This window comes from Monopterus albus, unplaced genomic scaffold (assembly GCF_001952655.1).
Source record: "Monopterus albus unplaced genomic scaffold, M_albus_1.0 scaffold461.1, whole genome shotgun sequence".
In the NCBI taxonomy this organism is placed as follows: Eukaryota; Metazoa; Chordata; class Actinopteri; order Synbranchiformes; family Synbranchidae; genus Monopterus; species Monopterus albus.
Window position 1 is genome coordinate 109,285 of NW_018128341.1, and position 10,919 is coordinate 120,203.

Here is a 10,919-nt window from a genome sequence, read left to right on the forward strand (position 1 = left end):
TCATCTATTTGAGATTTTTCTCCTGAGGAAAGAAAATAAAAACAAAGCACAAATATACATATCACACACATTAACTTATTACAGTTGTACAATATTGTTATATCATTTAGTCACATTATTGCATGCTATATTATCATTGCATATTTGATGGCTCACCTGGTCTTGGTCCACATTCGGTGTTGTCCTTATTCTCATGCAAAGCTCTGTAGTGCCTAAGCATGGATGAGGTGTTGTTGTTATACCCCAGCTCCCTGGCACATAGCAAACACTTCACCTTGTACAAAAGTAAAGACAGCTGAAGATAAATTGCATTGCACAATCAATATTAATTATGAAAACAAATCTTCTGTAAAAATATTACTGTACATACCTTGTTGGGAGGAATGAGATCAAAATGTTCCCACACAGGGGACATCCTCCTCTTCTTAGCTGGCTCCATTCTCTCCTAACTCTCTCTCCTCACTCTCCTAAATCTCCCAACTGTCTCCAAACTGTCTCCAAACTGTCTCCAAACTGTCACTGACCACAACTCTCAATCAAACACCCACATTTTGAATGGAGCCTGAGGGGTTTATATCGCTGTCAAAACTCGCGGCAAAATCCGAACCACTTCCTGAATCAGTCACGTGGTACAGCCGGGCAGGAAGGCTTCGGACGTCATCATTTTCAGCTCCTCCCCTAAATGACGCAAGCCTCGATACGCGCATCGCGGAAACGCCCCCTCCCCTACTCGGCACACGCTTCGAAGCCTCGATATGGAACGTCACATCACTACCTGAAAGAACTGCTGGGAAACACTCAGGGAAGAGAGAGCTCTACACGCAGTTACACTGAGAAACCCCAGGTGCAGACTGACGTCATCGAGGATCTGAACTTTAAAGAAGAAGACTCAGCCAACATTAATTTCTTCTATAGTGTCCTGGAAGACCAAGTAAGGACTCATCTGAAGGACAGCAAGGCGAGGCTCACTGAATGTAAAACTGAGGGGAGACTCAATTTGAATGTTCAAGAGGATTTGTTGGCGTGCTACCTCGATGACAGAGAGGTGCTGGAGAATGAGATACAGCACCCGAAAGAACTGCTGGGAAACACTCAGAGAATAGAGAACTCTACATGGAGTTACACTGAGCAACCACAGGTGTAGACTGACGTCATCCAGGACCTGCAGCTTATATTGAAGGATCTGAAAGGAGAGACCGAAGTCCTTCAAAAAGAACTGGAGGCAGTGAAGTCCATCACTGCAACATGATCAGCAATGTAAACTACTTTTATGCAGCAGACCTGTAAAAAATACACCGCATTGTGGGCAGCACAGCGGTGCAGTGGTTAGCACTGTTCCCTCACAGCCAAAAGGTTCTGGGTTTGACCCCCGGCCGAACCTGGACCTTTCTGTGTGGAGTTTGCATGTTCTCCCTGTGCCTGCATGGGATTTGTCTGACTGCTTCGGTTTCCTCCGACAGTCCAAAGACATGTAGGCTTAGGTTGACTGGCGACTCTAAATTAGATTTCATCTGGAAGGTCTCCCGAGGTTTCTTCCCATGTCCTTTCAGTGGTTCTGAGGTTGATGGGGAGTTTTTCCTCATGTTCTTAGAGAGCTTGAGCCGGGCATCTGTTGCTGATCTGAATCTGTGAGCCCTACTGAAACATCTTCATCTACACAAACTCTAACCCCTTCATTTCTTTGCATTTTGTTCATTCATTTCTTTTCATTTGTGCAATACATTTTTTAAAAATCTATTATTTGGTCTGTTATTGATAAGACTTTTAAGTTACACTATAGTAATATTAAATCTTTTGAGTTTTCTTTAGAGACTTATAGTTGTAAATTATAAACTGTCACAAAGTGGCACAACTTTAAGCAACCTTTTGTTCATCATTGGTTATCAAAAAAAAAAGAAAAAAACATTTGAATAAAACAAGTTTTAGGTTTGACAGAAAAAGTGACGTGACAGTAGAAGTACCTTATTGAGCTGTTCGCCACTGTCAATCGCTCACGGTGAGTGAAGACACGTCTCTGAACTCGACAGCCATCACTCCACGCTAGTCTAAGGACTTTTACTGGGACTGTTATTCTATGCTGTAAAAGAAAAAAAACATCAACAAGTGCAAAAAGGGTTCATATTTTTACAGGCAGTGCACATGGTCTCACGTCTCAGACACTTTTGATAAAGTGTTACCGTTTATCCTGAATAACAAGTGCATTTAAATTTTCTCTGCTTGCTTTGCAACAAAAACTAGTGAATGTGTCAAGCCAGGGTGTATATACAGTCTTATGCAAAAGTTTAGGCACCCCTTGATAAATAACAGATTTTGGTGATTTTTTATTTGAACAGATGTTAACACAGTTTCTCTTGGAAATGGAAAAAATGCACAATATTTTCTGCAAACAGTGATGCATAGTTACTTCTTATGCCATAAATTGAACAAAAATAAAAAATAAAAACATTATTATGGCATGGTGCAAAAGTTTGGGCACCCTAAGAGTTCCAGAGTCTCAAAGTCTCTCACAAGGTATCAGACCTTAATCAGCTCGTTAGATCTGATGCACAGCAACAGCTGTCATTGGTAAATGCCAATTTCAAAGCTGTACAAATACTTTGACTCTTCAAACCTTGTGCACACACTTGTGGACACCCAGCAACCATGGGTTCCTCTAAGCAGCTGTGTAAGACCCTGAAAATGAAAGTTATTGACGCCCACAATGCAGGAGAAGGCTACAAGAAGATAGCAAAGCGTTGTCAGCTTGCAGTTTCCACAGTAAGAAATGTAATTAAGAGATGGCAGATCAGGGGAACTGTGGAGGTCAAGATGAGATCTGGAAGACCAAGAAAACTCTCGGACAGAACTGCTCGTATGCTGGTCAGAAAGACAAATCAAAACCCCCATTTGACTGCAAAAAACCTGCAGGAAGATTTAGCAGACTCAGGAGTGGTGGTGCACCGTTCCACTGTGCAGCGATGCTTGCACAGACAAGGCCTTCATGGAAGAGTCAGCAGAAGAAAACCTTATCTGCGTCCCCATCATAAAATCCAACGTCTGAAGTATGCAACAGGACATCTACAGAAGCCCGATGCGTTTTGGAAACAAGTGCTGTGGACTGATGAAGTTAAAATAGAACTCTTTGGACACAATCAGCAAAGGCATGTTTGGAGAAAAAAAGGAGCAGCATTTCATGAAAAGAACACCTTGCCAACTATTAAGCATGGGGGTGGATCTATCATGCTCTGGGGTTGTGTTGCAGCCAGTGGCACAGGAAACATTGCACGGGTGGAGGGAAGAATGGATTCCACTAAATACCAGCAAATTCTGGAAGCAAACATCACACCATCTGTAAAAAAGCTGAAGCTGAAAAGAGGATGGCTTCTACAACAGGACAATGATCCTAAACATACCTCGAAATCCACTATGGAATACCTCAAGAGACGCAGGCTGAAGGTTTTGGAATGGCCATCACAGTGGTATGAGGGGTTGTGCATAAGCAGCGCTCTCTCCACATCCAGTCAGGGCTCAAGCTAGAAGGTCTTTCCCCTCCAGAGCCAAAGGGAGGTCCTTCTCATGGATCAGAGTGAGCTGGGACAGACCCAGGTCTGAGTGAGGTCTGCAGCCTCCTGAGGAAATGATTTCACACAGCAGAACAAACACTTACTGCCCTGTGTTGTTTAGTTGAACTTACTGCTGTCCACCATCCTCAAGCACAAAAAATATTTTGTTTGTTGTACAATAAAAGAGAGATTTTTAATTTTTTTCTCAAGTTGCAATTATTTTTCCATATCCAAAGCAGCCAGAAATGATATCTTCTCTCTCAGTTTGAACAGCTTGAACCAATATTTTAGACATATCTATATTAGTATATACTGATGTTTCTTTCCAAAATGCTGTGTGTTCTTCCTGAATGATATGTTCATATTGTCTTGTAAATACATTCGGAACTTAAGAAATGGGTTTAAAATATTTATATATTCTTATAAGTGTTTTTATTAGGCAGCAAATTAGCCAGCTAGCTAACACTCACAATAGGCCGAAATAAATAAACCACTGCTAATTTAATAGAAATCTATATAAGAACACTTGAAATTATTATAGAGATATAATGTGAGAAGTCCACACCTCTGGAGACTCCATAATCTTTGTCTTTAGCCTTTTAAATACATGATTCAGACATCAGAATCTGTAAGTCTGCAGAGGCCATATAAGCACCACAAAATCTCTCTAGAAGTGTCACTTTATCTATTATCTGCCCATCAGCTCTGTCTCAGTGAGACAACTTTGTTCCTTACACATTGTAACTTTAACTCTTTAGTGTGTCTCACATGTTAAACTAGAAGGAGCATGTCTTGAAGAAAATGCAGTGTGTCTGTGAAGTGTTAGAGTTCAAGCTTTGTAACTTGCCGCACGGTGGAGCCACTGACAACATGTTACAATATGTTGAGCACCTCCTCATGGGACATCCGCGTACTAAGTGAGATACCTTTAGCATGTCAGAAAATGATGGTCATTTGCTTGCAGTAATCACACTAATTATAACATGGCAATGCAGCCAGTGCACATAATTCCCAAAACAGCGACAATGTCGATGTACCAGATGCCAGAACTGGCTACAAACAGAAGACCTACCGTACTGTACCATAATATTTCAGCAACACACATATATTGAAATAAAAGACACCTTAATTTTCAACTAATTTAGACTATTATTTAAAAAAGACTACACTCAAGGTACAAGTCAGGTGCAACAAGGGTTCAACAAACAAAATCAAGGAAGGGCCTTTGCACTCTGAAGTATGCCTCAAATTTAAGTTGTATTCATTTATAAGATTAAAAATCACATGGCAGATAGAGAATACAGACGTTTGGCATAGTTGCCTTCTTCAGTGTAAAGCAGATTTAGACTGCCACAAAAAAGCAGCCATGTGATGTCTGTGTACATTTATGATTTTGACTGGAGACACGTACCTCTACACACTATGGTACTTCTTTTAATATGAGCATGTAAAAATGCTCCTCCTCCCAGATTTCGACATCTTTAAAAGAAGGAATTTCAGTTCGACCACCACTGAGTCCATTCTATTATTATTATGTTGACATTTTACATGTTTGTGCTATACAGCTGAACAGCAGCAGTTCTCACTGTGATAAAAACGCCACAACGCCTCCTTGTTTTGGGACTCAGGGGTATCCTACAAAAAGTAAAAACACTGGGCAATATAGCATAACAGGCATTTTGCCAAATTAGATCAGTTAAGTAAAGGAAGATGCCTTTTCCTTTGCATGTGAATTAATAGTTTGCAGGTCAGATTTCTTTGCTTGTGGTTCCATAAATGAGCCATACATTTTACAGGCATTCAAGACAATAAACAATCATAAGCATGCTTTTGGTGTCACATCAAACATTACACAATAGAGTTGAATCAAAAAAGCAATACAATACACTTTTCTGCTAACATTTAGGTCTATAATCAATTTGTTTTTGAAAAACCCCTGTTGAAATTTATTTTTACTGGAGCCACAATCCTTGATTCATACACTTTATTGTAAAATATATATTTAAAAAAATGACTGAATAAACAACTTTATCACAGTGAATCTTTAACACTATGAATAAAAAAACAGTAGAGTTGTAACTGGGTGTTTTAAAAAAAATATGAACTTCTGAAAATCAAGTAATTTTTTTTAAGTAAAGGGTCCTAGAATGTTTCCCTTTATTAATTTAACACTGGCTTTTGGAAAACTTTTTTTGAAATATGCAACAATTTTTGCACAATATTATCAAGTGCGATAATGGTACGAGCTGATGTTTTCACTGTGGAGTCTCCCCTATAAAACAAAATAATTTAGTATATTGTAATATATGAAATCTAAAATGTGATCTTCTGTTGTGTATCTCTCTCTCTTTCTCTCTCTCTCTGTGTATATATATATATGATTAATCTTGCTTGCTCTAAAATATATTCTTGCTTCTTTGCAAACTGACACTATTCTGTTCTCATCCAGCTGTACATCCCTCATGTTTACACCACTAGACTGAACCACCTGTCTCCTTTTTCCAGCAGCCAGTGTGTGAGTTTCTGGAAGGGGGATCAACCCGGGTCATGTTTGTAATTTTTACTAGTGGTGTAAAATAAACCAGCACAAAATGAAGAAAGACGGACTCCTTTGTTATTCAGAGCTGTCCAATAAAAGAACTGGGGTATGACATATGCAAGCATTTTTTTCACAATATTACCAAGTGCAATAATGGCAGTTGATGGTTTCACTGTGGAGCATCCCCTATAAATAAAAATAACTTAGTATATTGTAATATATGAAATCTAAAATGTGATGCTCTATTGTCCAACTGTGTGTGTGTGTGTTTTCTCCACAGAGTTCACCAGCAAACCTCAGAGGTTCCTTGTCAGTCTGGGCAGCAGCATCAAATAGACCTGGACTCTGTTTTTGTAGTGTGTAATCGTACAAGCACATTTTTGCACTTGTATTATTAACAACCAAAGAGAATTTTACTGTTCTGGTCTTAATAGTCCCTGTGCTACTGTCATGGTTCCATGACCATTTCCTGTGTCATGCTTTTATTTTGATGCAGTTCCTGCCTCATGTCATCCTCACCTGGACTCTGTGGTTACATTCTGTAGTGGGAATAAACACAGCCACACCTCTGCACAACCCTGTGGGAAGGATTATGTGTGAATGCAGTCAAAACGCATGCTTATGTCTGTTCTGCCGTGCACCTTGTGTGTGTAGCCCTGCCCTCAAACAGACACACTGTTGATGAGATGCTCTTACAAAAATACCTTGTGGAACATTTCTGTATTATTATAGCACATGTCTACGAAGGGGTTATTGTACATATATTCTCACATTTCTCACATTTTTGTATTTGCCATCAGTCTTACTGTTTCAGGATATGGAATAAAGCCAGAGGCGTCGCGTGAATTTGGGTACATCCAAGAGCGTACTGGTACTGGTCAATCACATTCCCTCTCTTCAAAACCAAGGACCTGGATTTTTCTGGCTTAATGCACATTTGGGGCCATGAGATTAGCCTCTCCAAGCCCTGGAGGATGCATCTGCTTCCTGGCACTAATGTTGCTATTACTGTCAGGTCATCTGTGATGACTCTGGTGGAAGGCTGCTGGACTCCTGACTTCTGCACTCCACTTCAGCCAACTTAACCAGCACAATACACAGTATGATCTGTTGGAGTAGGTACAGTTGAACTGTCTTGGTCATAGGCATCTCAATGGTGGCAGTAAGGGAGGGACAAAGCTCTGCACACTCGCTTTACCCACACAGGTGTATTCTGCTAATCATGAGAACAGTACTGCCCCATGCTGAAGATGATCCTGTGACTTTAGGCCATGAATTCATGCTTGCTTGTTGCTGTGGTTATAGTTGTTTCCCCATTCGGTTCATAAATGAAAATGCACAATAGAAGTTTTCAATGTGGTCTGACCTTATTTGCAGGTACATGTGGAACTCTTTGTATCATCCTGGATGTCACTTGTTTGGGGCTCTGTGTCAGTCTCAGACAGGGGGGAGCAGCAGGAAACTGCCTGCTGTCGACACCCGCGATTTATGACACCTAATCTCACTTTAAAGAACCCTTTCTGTTTGTAGACACTGACTGCTGCAGCCAGTCTGTCACACATGTGCAAGCACACACCCACACATGTAAACACATGCAGATTTCAGCAAATCAGTGTATGTATATTAGATGAAAATCATTGTCCCATTGTTCATAAGCTGTTGTTTATGAATTACTCATTGACATAAACCAATATTTAAAAAAATTAAAATTGAGGATATGAAATATGTTAAATTAACTGTACTATAAGAAACACATTACTATGTGAGTGTTTGTGTGTGTATGTGAGACAGAAAGAGAAAGAAAGAGGGTGATCTCTATTTCATTAATAATAACGCTTTCACTCCATCATGCCTAGAGGTTTTCTGTAGAATTGAGTAGCTTTTGCACAATTGTTTTTGGCACACACAACTTGTTCAGGCAATGTTTAACATTTCACAATTTTGGCTTTTATGTTAGACAATAAAAGGGTTTTCTAGAAAAGATTTCAAAAAGTATTGTTTTAGTATCTGTAATAAGTCTTCTATTGATATTGCATACTGAGATTGAAACATTCTGAGACAAACAGCCCTACTAATGAAACATCTGAGTTCATGTGTCATAGCAAATCCAATGTTGCGGTGTCAACCACACACCAAAACTTAGACAGATTTTGAAAGTTGTGTTCACAAATGAGTACATTTCTTCACAAGCACACTCATGAAATGTTTATGTTGTCTATTTTGGCAATAAAATAACAATAGTGTACTTTAATCTAAAAGCTCAGATTTTTTCCTATATTTTAATGTTTTTCCTGTCTGCATGGGTGTCCTCAGGTCAATGTGATAGACTGGTGCTCTGTGCAGGGTGGTTCTCTACTTGGATGGATGAATGTGAATCTATGAACTCTCTCCCTTATTTTTATTTTCATTTTTGCAAGCATCTGAAAACTGAGGACTGAGTTCAGCTCAAAGGTCTGTGGATGCTGTAATTATTTTACTTATTTCATATTGGCTGTGGTGTAGATATGGAAGGAGCAGTGCAGATATATATATATACAGTATATAAATTCCCCCACTTTGGGGCGGTCTTGTATTCCTTCCTTCAAGCTCGGGTCCTCTACCAGAGGCCTGGGAGTTTGAGGGTCCTGCGCAGTATCTTAGCTGTTCCTAGGACTGCACTCTTCTGGACAGAGATCTCAGATGTTGTTCCTGGGATCTGTTGGAGCCACTCTCCCAGTTTGGGGGTCACAGTCCCCAATGTTCCTATTACCACGGGGACCACTTGTGCTTTCACCTTCCACATCTTTTCTAGCTCTTCTTTCAACCCTTGGTATTTCTTGAGCTTCTCATGTTCCTTCTTCCTGATGTTGCTATCGCTTGGGATTGCTACATCTATCACTATGGCCTTCTTCCTCTGTTTGTCCACCTCTACTATGTCCTATGTTGGTTGGCCATTACCAGTTTGTCAGTTTGTATCTGGAAGTCTCACATGATCTTAGCTTGGTCATTCTCAGCCACCTTTGACCACTTGGTTATGGCGTTCCATGTATGCCCTGCCTGCTAGCATCTTGCACCCTGCTGTTATGTGCTAGATTGTCTCAGGGGTATCTTTGCATAGCCTGCACCTAGGGTCCTATCTGGTATGGTAGACCCCTGTCTCTGTTGATCTTGTACTTAGAGCCTGTTCCTGTGCTGCCAGGATTAGTGCCTCTGTGCTGTCTTTCAGTCCAGCTTTGTCCAGCCACTGGTAGGATTTTTCGATATCAGCCACTTCTACTATTTGATGGTGGTACATACCGTGCAGAGGTTTGTCCTTCCATGAGGGTTCCTGCTTTTCCTTCCCTTCTTCCTCTGGGTTCTGCTGCCTGAGGTGTTCACTAAGCACATGATCACTCGGGGCCATCTGCCTGATGTATTCATGGATCTTTGTTGTTTCATCCTGGATAGTGGCTCTGATGCTAACTAATCCTCGGCCTCCTTCCTTCCGCTTATCCGCTTAGTGTACAGCCTCAGGATGCTGGGCTTGGGGTGAAACCCGCCGTGCATTGTAAGGAGCTTCCTTGTCTTGATGTCAGTGGCCTCTGTCTCCTCTTTCGGCCAGCTTATTAAGCCAGCAGGGTACCTGATGACCGGCAGGGCGTAGGTGTTAATCGCCTGGACTTTGTTCTTTTCATTCAGCTGACTTCTCAGGACTTGCCTTACTCTTTGCAGGTACTTGGTGGTTGCTGCTTTCCTTGCAGCCTCTTCATGGTTCCCATTTGCCTGTGGGATCCCAAGGTACTTGTAGCTGTCCAACAACTGCTATGTTGCCTTCTGGTAGTACAGTCCCCTCAGTTCTGACTACCTTCCCTCTCCTTGTTACCATTTGACCACACTTATCCAGTCCGAATGACATTCTGATGTCCTGGCTGTAGATCCTAGTGGTGTGGATCAGTGAGTCAGTCGCTTCACATTTCAACTGTCATAAACTCGTGTCATATTTAGCTATTAGATGTTCTAAACGGCTTTTTGATATCTTTTACGATTTTTGCATAATCGCCATTTACAACTTATGTGAATGTCCATTCATTTTACCAGACACACTCAAGGCTTCAATAACACAGTGCTTCACTGACACCTAGTGGTAAATAAAGTGCAGTGCAATATAGTCAGTGGTAGACTTCAAATCTTCTGCCTCTTTGAACAGGTCAGGTCATTATTTCTCTCTCTCTGTTACATGCAGTTGGTATCTGTGTTAACTGAGGGTCTTTTGATCCACTATACATGTCCTCACCCACTACTACTGCAGTATCCTTGTTGCTAGTAGCCCCTTCACTACTTCTATTTCCTTTTCAAGTACTTCTTCAAGGTTCAAGGATTTTATTGCCAATTCACTATATGTGCAGGACATACAGAAAATCGAAATACCGTTTCTCTCTCACCTAGTATTGGGTGCCATAACATTTAGGAACTAGAATAGAATAGAATAGAACAAAACAGAATAGAATAAGAAGTGGATTGGTGTAATTAGGATAAATCTAAACCAGTGGTGGCCAATTCCGGTCCTCGAGGGCCACTTGTCCTGCTTGTTTTCCAACTGCTGGGGAATTATTGTGTTGAATGCTAAACTGAAGTCTAGGAACAGCATTCACACATAAGAGTTCTTTGAGCTGGATGGGTGAGGGCTGGATGGAGAACAGCAGTAATGGCATCCTCTGTGGATCTGTTTGACCTGTATGCAAACTGAAATGGGTCATGAGAGGGAGGAAGGATGGACCTGATGTTCTGCATGACCAGCCGCTCAAAGCACCTCATAATAATTGAAGTCAGTGCTACAGGCCGATTAGTCATTGTAACTTGTTGGGTGGGGCTTTTTTGGA